The following is a 14,321-nucleotide window of genomic DNA, read 5'->3' on the forward strand; positions in this document are numbered from 1 at the left end:
ACCTGCATTTCTGAAGCAGTTGTTTACAATTTCTCCACAGACTGTAGGCACAGCTGTGACTCAAAGCAGAGCTTCAGGAGTGTGTCTGGATCTGACGTTTCACATTCTCGTTCTATTGGAACCTTCTGGACTGCTGCTATCCATAGGCTTCTTCGAAAAAGAAATGCACTTTTGTACAATCATATGCCTTTCTGAGTAGTGTGATTCATTTGCATGGAATGTAGCACTATAGGTAAAAGAGTGCCTACTATCACTTCCTATCTAGACAATACCGATCCATTCCTTTTTTCTTTTTTTAACGTGAAATGTAGATTTGATGTTTTGATAAAATTATTTATCTTCTATAGGAGGAGAGATTGGGTCTTGTTATACACTGCTCTTTTCAAGGGTACACTGGGAAAGTTTTTTTTGTACTATGAAATTACATCACATAGATCTTGTCTGTAAGAGCCCTACGTGCAGCCTATGTATGGAGAGGGGCATCTGCTTTAATAACATATAGTGAAAGATAGGTGTGAAATAGGGGGCTTAGGAGGTGGACTTATGGCTCCTACCATAATGCTCTGAAGTGTATGAAAATAATGAGATTGCATTGATTTAGCAGGAGTAGTGGGTCAAAGGGCATTAGTAGCTTAACAGTTGTCAAAATGCTTTATAGTATCGTTCTGAAAACATCTTGGAATAAATGTGATTTTTAAAGAAATTGATAAATAAATTTTGGAGATATTGATGAATGGCTTCAGTGTTGTGGGTGACATTTTAGAAACCATCTCTCTTGAAAATATGGTAACCTAGAGACTAAAACTTCGGGCTGGCTGGAAGTAAATCTCTCAATAGAAAATTGGGAATGGTGTATATATTAAGAATTACATGAAATTTTATCACAGCTGAAAAAATAGCATTTCCTGCTTTATATCAGAAGGTGGTGCCAGTTTGCAGCACTCCATTGCGAAGTCTTGTGCAATTCAGTTCTCCAGCTCTTCGTCTGAGAAAGACTCCATGCTTCTGTACAGCCATGTATGCCTGTCTGTAATGTAATGTCTGATGTCTCTGTTCCTGCTCCCCCAGTTCAAGATTATCGTAATTTTTATATGCTTAGAAAATGTTTCAGTAATAAATTTCTATATAGGGGATGAGAAAAGCTTTACGTCTTTGATTTGATGTTTTAAAGTATTGATTGAAGATAATGAAGAGGTTTTGGTTTAAAAAGATCAGGAAATTGCTTATTTGTTTTGTCACGAAGTCCATGAATCTGTTTACAGAGTGGGAAATGCTTGGTTTTAAAGCCAGACATACATTACACGTTTAATTTGTTTGCTCTGTAGTTCATCAAATTATTCTGTAATTGCTTACATTCATGTGTCTTCTTAGATGTTTTGTTTATATATAAACATACTTAATATGAAACCTGAAAATAATTATACATTGAAGATCTTTCATAATAACAGTGGTAATTCTAACCTAAGTATTTTGCTATGCAGATTTTTTTTTTATGGCATTCAGCTCATGAGTTATTGCAGATTGACTTTTGTATGATTTGGCTTTAGGCACCTTTACAAACAGTGCTTACAGTAGAAAACAGAAGTATTAAGACTACAAGCTATTGTTGGCTCCAGGCTTGGAGCCTGCATTGTGATCAGGTGCATTGTCATGGTAGGTTCTTTAAAGTAGGCCTGTACAGCTGGTTTTTCCTTCCATGAAGTGAAAGGTCAGTTCCTCAGGGGAGTCTAACGAACAGATGGTGTATTCTGATGTGTTCCCAAAAGATTTCATACTGTGCATTTACCAAATTGGAAAAAACATTCTCTGTAAGAATATTAAAAGTTAGTTGGTAATGAGGTGTAAGTGTTAAAAGTTTTGCTCTGCTGTTGTTGGGAAGTTTTGTTGTTTCTGCTGGAAGGTTGACTAGAGAAGGTTAAAAGTTGAAAACATTCAAAAAAAGAAGGGTTTTAGTCTGGCAGCTGAAGCTTTGAGGCAGGCAATTAAACCTCAAATTTTGATGCATATTTTGTATCTGTGATGAATTAACTGCTCTAAACTGAAAGTTGCTGTGATGTGGAAATTCAGAGCTCCGTTTCTTCTTCCTCCTCTCTTTCTTCATTTAGCATAAAAGGCCCCATTTAATTGGGGTGTCTGTTGTGTTCCACTTTTGGTGCCTGAGTTCAAATTATGAAGGAAGCACTTGGTTTTTCATTGTTGCTGTTGGGAGGGAGAGGTGCAGAATTGCTAATTGAAAGGGATTTGTTAAAATCTCTTGGGAGATGGAACCTCTGTTTTAATCTGGACTGCTTCTCTGCAGAGCGGCCTTTTGCTTGATGGTCAGCAAATCCTTCTGGATAGAGAGAGATGAGGTGATGGTTAGGGCAGGATACAAGAGAAAGGCCTATGAGGATAGCAAGGAGGGATCAGGAGGATGTTGGCTTAGCTCCAGAGTGTTTCAAATGGAGGAAGCAGGAAGGAGGCAAACCTGGTGTCCTGCTTTGGCAGGGGGGTTGGACTCGATGATCTCTGGAGGTCCCTTCCAACCCCTACAATTCTGTGATTCTGTGATTCTGTGATTCTGTTTTGCAGCCTGTTGTTTAGCAGGATTACAGCAATGGCTTATCGTATCATAGGTGCCTTGAAAATAAAAGGGCATTTTATCTTCCACATTACTTGTGTTTTTAACTGTGTGGTAGCATTTTGGATTGTCACATTCATGTTGTATGAATGAAAATGCTTAGCGGTTTCTAATAGATAAGAACTCTGCTTTTAGTTTCATGCTCGAAAGGCTTTCATTAGAATGATTTTGGCATGTAAATTAGCATTTCATATTTAGCTCCTCGTTCATTGTGTAGTCTCACTGAAACTGTTGAGCTGGTGTTGCTTGACTTGTTTTAATGTTTCTTTGAAATAATCTCTTTAATATTGCTTTGTTATCGTTGAGGGTTTTTTTTGAGGGGGGGGATTTGTAGAGATGAATTCTGACATGAGGCATCTGAATACAAAAAGATGGAGCTTGGGTTACAGCTTATGAGAAAACCTTGCAAAGAAACTTTTTTCAACAATTTTTAAACTTTAATTATATTTTTTAGTATGGTTAGGAAATAAGTTAAGGTTTCTTTTTCTGGTTTTACTTATGCTAAAGTCATTATAATCTAGGTGCATTTCCAAACTTGCTTCAATTGTAAAATGATTTTCATCCTTGAAAAATAGGTACTTTCCTGTTGGAAGTTCAGGAGAAAAGGAGCTGTAGAGGCTGAAAAAAAGATTTTCCACCTGAATGTGGTCAAAACTGTATTATTTTCTAAGCTCTATTTCAAGCTCTTCAGTTAGTTCACTGTGATATTTTATTGGACTCTCAATTTATCTACCCTTCACTTCACCCTTTGTTATAGTAAATTTACTCCTATGAATTTCTCCCACAAATCATTGAACTATGTGAAGACATAAGTGCTACGTCAAACCCTAGGGTTTCATGTGCTTGAACTTCCCATTTTAGAGTCTCTTAATGTCATACACAAAAGTGACTCACAATACTAATTACAATAATAGTAACTTTTGTCTTAGAGAATGTTCAGAATTAACTTCGTGTTTCATTTATGATTATATACTTGATGGTAATAAATATACTCTTTCAACGTGTGGTGTACATGCTTTCAAACACGAGGGGGAAAAAAATAGAAGTGATGGATACAACATTGTAAGCATTTTTTAGTATCAATGCTTTACTGTATGTTATATTACATTATAAATTTGGTATGAAACTCAGAGAAAGCTTTGAAATGCTAAGTAGCTGTGACAGTAATTAGTACATACCGCTAACACTAGTTTATTTTCATTAGTTAAGGTTAACTTATGTTTTGACATAAATTACCTGAAGAGATGCTTGCACAATACGTTAGGCGTCTCTGCAGCATAAGTTTTCTTTCTTGGAAAACTGTGGCTGTTGCACCCTGAAAACTTCTGGTGTCCTCAGGACATCTGGAAGTGTGTAGCAGCTGTGCTAGCTGGTTAAAGTACTTCTTTGGGAGCAGTTTTGATTCGGTTCTACATCTCCATCATTTTCACTGTCCCTCTCAGTTAATCAGTAATCCTTTTCTGGTGACTAAAATAATACTCCTAGCCAAACTGCTGCTTGGCCAAAAAGATGTAGTCTTTTTGCAAGCAAAGAACTATCACTCTTGCTGCTCCTGGTTAGGATCTCTAAATATTGCTGCTTCTGTTGCCAGTGGTATAATTAACAGCAAATGTTTTGCTTTTGTTGTCATGTTGTACCTCATATTAATGAGTTTGTAGGTAATATACAGTGTTAAGTTCAGCAGAACTCAAACATTTAAAAACAGAATGTCAAGATTTAATTTGCAGTACAGTTTCAATTCTGCCTGCTCAGATCATGCCCAACAACGTATCAGTAATACCAGTATATTTTTCTATGAGCTATACTCATCAGGAGTTACTTATATCTGTGCTATTAGCAGGATTATCATAAGAAGCGCTGAGACCTTGGGTACACCCTCTGCATGTGCCTCATGTGTAATCCCTGGCAGGTGGACAGCAAGATTATGCAGCAGTTTACACCATGCCCAATCTCACGTTTTGCTTTGCAGTAGGTCTTGAGGTCCACTTGTGGATGTCTTTAGATCATTGCCTATAGTTAATGACTTAACCAACTCTATAGAACTAACTCTTGCTCTCTTACAATTTACAGCTGCTTTGCTCTTGTATCCTGTCATGTCCATACAGCTGATCGGACTGTGGGACACAATCTGGCTGAGTTGTGAAATGTCACATAGTTTTCTGAAGGTCCAGAACTGGTCTGTCTCTTGATTGTTGGATGGCAGTATCTGATGAAGTCCTCAAACGCTCATCAGATGACTTTGTGATGTTATTTGTCCTGCTGCATTCTGTAGATAATTTCTGGCATGTAAGGGGCTGTTGTATGAAATTTATACTTCACTTCAGTGTGGCTGGAATAATTTTTTTTTTAAAGATAATTCCATAATTTATGTCGGTAGACAACAGGTTTATGTATTCTGAAACAATAATAATAATAATAATAATAGTTATATTGATATTACTGGAAGCAACAAGCTCATCTTGGCTCTTTTGATTTCACATTGATGGAGGAATGGTTGGAAAACGAACAAACAAACAAAAAAAAATCCTCATAAATTAAAGCTGAAGCCTGAAATTTGTGACCACAGATATGAAGTTGAGTGTCTGGCTCCACAGCTGAATCCTGTGGCTTACCCAACTACAAGACTACTTCATTGTTTCTTTCTGACTTGAGACACGTTTATTAAATGTTTTCCTCTTTACCTTTTCAGATCCCATTATTCATTTCTTTTATCCTTTTATTCGTACTTAGTTTGAATTGTTGTTGAAAGCTATAGGCAGTGACCTAGTTTCAAGTATGTAATTAATATCACACACTGCGGATCTGGACATGGTTTAAGCCTTTCAAGCAGGCATATTTATGCATAGGTTATACAAACAGGCAGGAGTATGGAGCTATAGCTAATAGTTGAGTTTTTGCAGAAATTCTCAATCTGTGAATTGCTGTAGGATGATAAATCACTGATAGGAGGTCCTTAGATATCTGACCATTCATTGACTCTCTCAAATATTTTCACTTCTTAAACCTATTTAAAAGACATATGAAGAATGTTTATTTTACTCTTTCTTGTTACAGTTCCTAAAAGGATGCTATCCTTTTGTTCAATAAACTCATACTAAGCGTGAAAGTCTTTGAAATACTAGCTTAGATGAATACTTCTTCATAAGGAGGACTGTGCAATTACACCTTGTACTCAACATAGTGTGGCACTGTAACCATCATTTAGGATATCAGTTAGGCTGTGTATGCCACATCATACACTTGCATTCAAACTTTCTGCAAAAAAAAAAAAATCATTCTCTAAAGGGTCTGTTTAATAGATGGAACATCAGACCGGGAGAACTCAAAGTTGATTTCCAAGTCCTTTCGAGCTAAACCTTTACCTGATTGCAGTGATCTGATGGCCTGGAGAAGGCTGGACAGTAGATTATTATTGCAGAGCAAAAACACAAGGCAGTTCTGGAAGAGGATCTAAAACCTGGAGTGGCCAACTTTCCCCACACTAACTTATTACCCTGATTTTTGTTATAAGCTGACACACCACAGATCTAGCATAGCTGTCTGAAACCCTGTACCATCAGCCTCCATGGTCAGCAGATTTTCTGTGGAACAATTAACTAATCAGTATTCATAGAATCATAGAATGGTTCGGATTGGAAGGGACCTTTAAGATCATCTAGTCTTCCTTGACACCATGTTCTGCAGCATCTCTTATACCTATTCAGAACTGAGTCTGGTATTTCTAGGTCTTCACAATACTGTGTTTAGCATTTATATAACTCTACAAGTTGCAGCAAGTGCAGGAATTTGTGCAATAGAGAAAGCTTATTCTAAGCAAGCTTTTTTAAATTAACGTGAGTACTTCTTTGTTAGCATAAGAGCAGAATATGAGCCAACAGTAGTAAAGACAATGGAGAAAACATAGCTCTGACAGGGTTGGTTTTTTTTTTAATAGTGATTTAAATATAGTCATCAAATTAGAGAACTAAAAGCAGTTTTGCTTGGTCTTGAAGATTGCATAAGGCTGCTGAACAGCAACTAAGAAGATGAGATTCCCATGTATTGTCTCGTTTTAACTGGACTGGGAAGATCAAATATGAAGGTTGCCCAGCTCTGCCATCTCGTTCAGAACAACGCAGTTGTCTATTCTTAACTTAAGAATCTTAAAATAACTTAAACTTCTACCTGTACATTACTTTATTTTCCTTTAAACTACTGATCTGTTTTGAAATTCTTTTATCCTTAGCTACGTAGATAAAACATGTTTTTATTTATTGATTTTCTGAAATGCTAGTGTTGTGATGATACATACTAGCAAATATATGTATGTATTTATATGTATGCATAAATGCATACCCGTGTGTGTTTGCTGATACCATTATACAGACTTAGCATGACTTCTCCACGGTCTGTAAAGCAAAAAATAGCTGTAGCATGTAATTATCTTTCGGGTGTGTGGCATTTAAATGTGAGCCTGTCAGAAAACAAAATTTAAAAAAACTGATTTGTGTTAGCAAGACAGCATTGTGCAATGTTTCTGGGAATGCCAAATTTTGTGCTTTGTATAAATATAAAGCGTGTCATGGAGCTCCATTCAATTTTTCAGCAATTTGTCTTGCATCTCATGGGTGTAGAAGGCTTTTACACGCTATGTGGAGAGCTTTTAAGTCATACTCAGAGAGGTTAACACCTGGTGCTTCTTCACTCTTCCACTGGAACGCTGGGTGGCTCTGACTGTTCTTTCCATTGGAGTCACCTCCTCCTCCTCCCTGTCCTCTGGCTAAATAGAGGAGAGGATTATTAGCAGAGGAATGCAACACTTACAATCTGACGCGTAAGTAGTAATTGCTGCATACCAAAGAGATTACAGCAGCAAACTCAGGGAGGTACTTGCTTGTACCTCAGGTGAAGAGAAAGCGTAGCTTCACTTCAGAGCTTGTAAACACTAAAGTTATAAATCATGTTTAGTGACACTTAATGCACTTGAACTTTGCTTTTTCTACTCCACTGGAAAGCCAAATAAATAAGCACTTGCTTCCATGAGTGGCTGGCTTCTCACACTTTTCCCTACCAGTCATAAGACAAAGTAATTGTTATGATGTCAGCTGTTTCCTTTTCCTCATCTTGTTTTCCATTACATAACTGTAATTACTATTGATTATACCTAATTAGGATTCATTGTGCTTCAAAGACAAAATACCTTGTGTCTGCCTCCAGAAGGTGATAATCATATGTTTAGGCATAGCAAGTGATAGCAAGAGACAAGGGGACAATTGGATGGAAGAAGAGTGGCCACTTACAAACAAACAAACAGAAAATAAGCCAACAACACTAAACCACAGTCTTTACCTTGGTTAACTTGTTAGATGTTTGTAATAAAGTAAACTCTGAATTCAAACAATTTTTATGAAGGATATATGAGAGCAAGTGCTGCTAGTGTGAAATACTTTACTTGTCTATTTCTGAAAACTTTTAAGGACGGCTGTATTTATCCAATGTACAGAGCATGTACATTTCACCACTCTTGCAAATGGGCTGTTTTATGCATACCTTCCTCACAAGCTTCCTCAGTTTCACAGGAAGTTTCCCTATGAGTCGTGCTTTCCTGTAAACAGGCTCTATCCTCCAAAACAGGTTGTATGATATGTATTGATTGCCGTTCAGTGAGAATGACTAACAGAAGTTAGATGCTTTTGTTATGACGATGAAGTGATGGGCGGGCTTGGGATAATATTGGTAGGCATTAACAGACTATATCCCAATCAAACAATTGCAGATTGGTAAGTACGCGTGTGTCTGAAAGTGTAACTGTACTAAATAAAGCAAGGAATGCTCTTGCCTCCTCTATCAGCAGTTTTTCCCTAGACCTATAAAATTGTAACCATTAGTGCCTCAAGCATACAGAGATAAATTAGTGCCGTCAAGTTAAGCATGTTGTTTGAGAAAAAGACAAGGCTAACTTGTATGATAAAAGTTAAATGCTGTAGGCATTAGGCATACAATTAGACTTGAGTGTTATTTTAAAACCCAGGATAACATTGGATCCAAACTCAAAGCAAAAATATAGCACTTGAAAGTAAGGTTTAGGAACTACCTTATTATTAACATCTTTATATGAAATACATGAACTCAGCTGTCTCTTTGTCTAAATAGTACTGCAAGAGTGATAAAACATTTCTATCAAAACAAAATGTCATATACCACTGAAATATAGAGAGAAGTGTAAATCAACTCTGTGTGCCTAATAGATGAAGCCTATATTTTGCTAGCATTTAATTCCAATTTGATTAAATTTAGGTGTTTCAGCCTTTAGTCAGTACTCCAGTGCAATGTAATTATTCATTTTCAAACTTCAAAGATGTCTTCAAAACATCACAGTCAAGCTCATGTTTCATGTTATACTTTTCTTGTATTATGTTATACGTTTCTTGTATTCTTTCCTGTTTTCCAATCTCAGAAGAAGCAATCATTTTCTGAGTCAAAATTCTGAGGCCAATTTCAAGAAAAAAAAAGTTCTGTATGTATGTATATAACTTCCAGAAAATAAGCTGAGTTCTCCTAAAATAAAGATAGAGGCGTATGCAGGTACTGGAAGAGTTTTCTCAAAGAGGTTGCACAATCTCTATCCTTGAAGGTTTTTGACACCAACTAGATATAGGTTATGTGAGATTTGACTTCACACCTGTAATCCAACAGATGCACATGGCATTGGATTACTAATTGCCCGCAATCCTTTGCCATCTGAATTATTCTGTGATTCTGTAATACTTCCATCTGTTGCTCCACTACTACCTATTGCTATAGGAATTAAAAAAAAAATAAAAATAGGTGCACTGAATATTTTTATATTTACTGTAATAATAATAGTATTATTAATTAGTAATAATAATAAATACTATATATTTTTTACATTAAGTAAATAAGTGAAGTAAATGAGAGGTTTCATCATATTCCAGGATAGTCCTACAGGGATTTCTAAGCAAAATGAATCTGTGCTTGACTCGTCATGCGTGTTTCACTTTTTTATTTATTTCAGATATGATTCCAGCTTTGCTTAGTATTTTAAAACAAAATGGAAGACTGTTCCAATCTTGGGGAACTGACTGTAGTAAGTAGGTTACTTTTTTCCTTTTGGTAGAGAGATTTCAAATTCATTGTGAAAAAATATGTTAAGAATTCTGAATAGAAATTGTTGTGTTGGTATTCCCTTAATGAAGGGGTGGAACTTCACCTGCTTCTGCCCTTGAAAGTGAAAACTCCATGCAATCCTAATTATACAGCATCATTAGAGCACATCTTGTGGTGACTTCTCACTGCTATGTGGACTGAATGGAAGATCTTGGTAAGCAGTCAAAAAATACATGTGGAACTCTCTAGACTGATTAACTGGTTGACTCTCATCCCGGTTCTGGCATATCAGTAGGAGACCCTTAAACATTAAACAACAAAGAGCAGCTGATTCTACTGAGAAAGTCTGTAACTAAACAGATTATTTTTTGGGTTGTCTTATGCCTTGCAAGTCCAAATCTGAACACTAATGTATTTGTGTTAAGGTAGTATGTGAAAGCCCCCAGGTGTTCTTGTCCTCAGCGTAAGCAGTCATAATAGCACATGTCATTTTTATTTACTTAAAGATTTCTTCTTATTGTTGCTGACTTAAAGAATCTAAACAAAACGTTAATGTTGAAAATGTTAATTCTTTATCCCATGAAATTTAAAATTCTTTAAAATAGTCATTCTAGTGGAAGCACAGCCCAATAGATACGTGTAACATCTCCATGGTACCCCCTCACTGTAATTTATCAATAGCCTTCTCCAAAGAAATATGAAACAGAAATTTTTCACTTCAAGAAGTCACCCAAGTGAGCTTCAGACCAATTAATGAAACAACTTCCAGACTTTGAAAAAATCTGAACTCATGCACATTTATGCAAAATGTGAATACAGATCTCTTTTTTGAAGACAGTGAAGCTGGGATATGTAATTTATTTCTCAAAAATAACCAGACTCATGATGGTAATGTTTCCAAAATCTTAAAAACACAGCCATGTCTTTTCTGGTTGCTATCTTTCTTTCACTACTTTGTTGTCAATGGTTTGGGTTTTATTTTTATTTTTTTTCTGAAAATACATTCAGTACAGTGAGAATCGAACACCTCTGAGAAAAGAGGCCATAATAAACATGTTTTCTTTTGTTATTCTTTTCTTCTGTGGTTCTAATTGCTGCATTTCTGTGGTAAGATCCGTCATACTGATTATCATGTATTAAAATGGTGAAATAAAGTCAGATTATGTAATCTCAGAAATGTCAAAAAATCTAGGAGTAATCCAACAATAGTCACTGTAAAAAGTTCTGCAAATTTGAATTCTATATGACTTTGAAAAGCTTAGTGAAGATTCAGGTAGAAATTGCATTTCCTGACTGTTGATTTTGTACATTTGTTTTAAAAGTACGTAAAATTGGTGTTAGTGTCAGGGTCGTATGATTGCTTATGCAGTGATGCTCCCTTGCACAGACTACAACTATCACAGGTTAAGGGTGTGAGGAAAGTACTGACTGTCAGCAATAACAAATTTTAGCTATCTGAGATGCACTCACGTCTAAATGTGAAAGTTTGAAATAGCTTACGCTCAAGAAATAGTTCTAGTTCCAGGTCTTTCAGAAATCTTCAACTGTATAACTGAGTTGGTTGTGCCAGCCAGTTTTTTCTTCTGCTGCTTCAGAAGAAACAAGTGCAGATTGTTATTGACAGCTACCAATCTCATCATGTGCAGGCATTGGTATGCAGCACACTTATCGTAGATGATCAATAGAGAATAAGCACAGCATTTGCACTGTAACTTGACTCTTCCTGTGTCGTTTGTGTTCTTCCTCATCATTTTTTTAAAAATACATTTCCTGTCATATAACTGTCAGCTGCTTTGGATAAAACTGCTTTTGGAACTGCAAAAATAGTTTGGGTGCAAAGTTGAAAATGAGTTACAATGCAACTCCACCCAATCAAGCCCTTGGAAATATGCATCACAGGACTGATTTCAGTGCAGCAAGCTATCTGCAGAAATGGTAACAGGCATTGCTCAAGCCTGTCACACCTAACTTTTGTTTCCCAGACCACATCAGTAAATAGTCTTTGCATGTGAAAGTTTATCCACACCTCTCCTGTTCCAGTAATTGTAAGCATAGAAGGGTCCTTCATGTAGACTGACAGACAGATTGAGGCGGATGCCCTCTCATTATCACAATACTGTGTCCCACTTTGATGTGCTTACAAGTTGGAAGTGTCATCACTGTTTCAGTACTAGCAGTGGCATTGCTGCTACTTGTTCCCAAGCTTCATTTTTGGAACCTGGTTTTGAGTACCAGAAAAAGGACACCATCAGTTAATGATACACTTTCTCTCAGGTTGTTTAACCTTTAATTATTTTTTAGTAACTCTTTTACTGGGGAAAAATAAGAGGTATCTGAAGATTCTGTACCTTTAAATTTGCTTCTAATCTTTGTTCTAATACCAGTGTTGCTTTTTACTGAACTTTTCTACAGGTTATTAGTGATTTCCAGTCTTCCTAACTGAAATTACATTAGACCATCTTAGAGTGTATGTCATGCTTTTAATTTTTATTCTTCATTAACGCTATAAATTGGTAGGTTTCACTGGTTTTCCACATATCAAGCAAACCAATTGTTCATTTTTTCCTATCCTAAACTCCAAAATAATATTAATAGGTGATAGGTCATTAGTTGGGAAGTAATTCAGGTTACCAAGGTGTGTTATAAAGTCCACATCAGTCCACTTCAAGATGAATACTTTGGTCTAGAACTCTGCAATGCAGTGAATAACTTGCTTTATTGACCTTGAAGGGCTTGGAAAAGTTTGTGGTCTAGAATCATAATAGTTCAGTGGGAGCTTCTGGAGCACAAAGCCAGGAAAGAGTAGATATCAATGTCCTTAGGGTGCTGCCCAATGTGCTCCTAAAATTAATTATAGGGTAAGCCTAATGAAGCTGTTTCGCCATATCCTGTTTTCAACACAAAGCACTCCCTCTCACAAATCCCTCCCTACTGAATCCCTCCCCCTTCCACCTACGTGTAGAGTCAGAATAAATGTGCTGTGATGTTTTGGAATCAGAATGCCACTAGGGTTTAGTTTCTGGGTTGCTGTAGTTGTTAAATACTGAAGACTGAGCCTTACATAGATGTTATTTTTTATGTGCCTCCCATCTTTTCGTCCTTTTTCTGATTTTAGACACTAAAATGTTTTCCACCATTCCTGTTTGCTTTAGTAGAAAATCAGGATTGTACTGGACCATTATTTCTTCAGGAGCGGAAGGGTTAAACCTGCTCCCATGTTGCAATAACAACTCACAGTAGCTCTGTATTCCAGACTTTGTACCATGGTAAAAAATGTCTAACTCAGCTACACTGCATCCTGTGTACACAATCTGGGTCTGATAGTGCTCACGTTTCAGAAAGAAAAAGGCTGATTAAAATAAGAATCTACCTAGATGTTTGTGCTTGGAAATGTTTGAACATGTACTTTCTGTGCTAGCGGCACACAGAAGACATTTCTCTAATTTACCATTGTTTGCATTTCTTAAATATAGTAACAATTATAGGAAATTACTACATAGTTGTTTGAAAGAGTTCTCTCAGCCGCTTAGAAGTTGTTCAGGTTGTCATTTCCACAATTACATTTTTGCCCGGTCTCCTATCTATTGTGAGCGGGTTTTGCAGCAGGAGAGTCGACTCTTGCTAGCGAAGCAAAAGCGATGAGGTGATGTCAAGGATTGCAAATTTAGCCTTAAATATACGAGGCTTAAAAACAGTAGTTTCTGTCCTCAGTCTTTAAAAAACAGATAAAATTTTCTATTTCTTTTTATATAACTAGAATTAAAAGACGAAAGTTGATATTCTTATACAATCACTTCTCAGCCTAAAGAGATTCACTGTTGAATTATGAGAACTGACAATACTGTGTTTCTTAAAATACTTTTTTAAAAATTTATTTTGCAAAAGCCACCAAATTAATTTGAATTTTCTGGTTGATTGTTTTTTTTTTTCCATTCCAGTTTATTTGCATAAGTCTGCTACAGTATCCTGGGGAAAGTGTATATACTAATGCTATGTTTCTGTACTGAGGGAATGAGGACAAAGTTTACCTTAACTAAGAGGTCATAAAATCCTGTGATGTCTCAGCCAGCATCATAATAATTTAAGGGACATCCCAGTTCCCTAGGGCTCCAACTCATCACCACACAGGTCAGGGTCAGCCATTGGATTTCGGGTTGCACCCTTCCAACAAAGCAGCGCTTTGCAAATAAAAGTCATTTGAACGCTTCTAAAGTATAAATTATAAACATACAAAACTTTAAATAGCTTGCGGCTAACCACACAAACATCACCTTTTCAGATTTGTTTTATATGTGAATTGTAAAGCATATTAATTTTCCTACTTTAAAATTTTTATTATCTTACATCACAAATATGATTAACAATGAAATGTAGTTTTTGTAATGTGATATTATTACTTTCCTATGGTTACCTACTGAACACTCAGTGTGATTGCAGGACAAAAGGAGTAGGCTTCATTCAAACAGCAGTTTAGGTCAACGATCATATTGTTACATATGATTTGCCTTTGCAACTGTCTGCGTTGAGGCTTTGCATTGGGAGAAAGGTGGAAAGTTGATGATTTTCAAAGACCTGCTTGTTGTACTGAAAGGTG

General features: G+C 36.3%; 1 protein-coding gene across 21 annotated transcripts in view; it reads left to right on the forward strand.

Moving 5' to 3' along the window:
* LOC125692836 (hornerin-like) overlaps positions 1-14,321 on the forward strand; it is a 76,621-nt gene that overhangs the window by 1,300 nt on the left and 61,000 nt on the right. The gene's annotated exons all lie outside the window — the stretch shown is intronic.

Source organism: Lagopus muta, chromosome 5 (assembly GCF_023343835.1).
Source record: "Lagopus muta isolate bLagMut1 chromosome 5, bLagMut1 primary, whole genome shotgun sequence".
Classification (NCBI taxonomy): Eukaryota; Metazoa; Chordata; class Aves; order Galliformes; family Phasianidae; genus Lagopus; species Lagopus muta.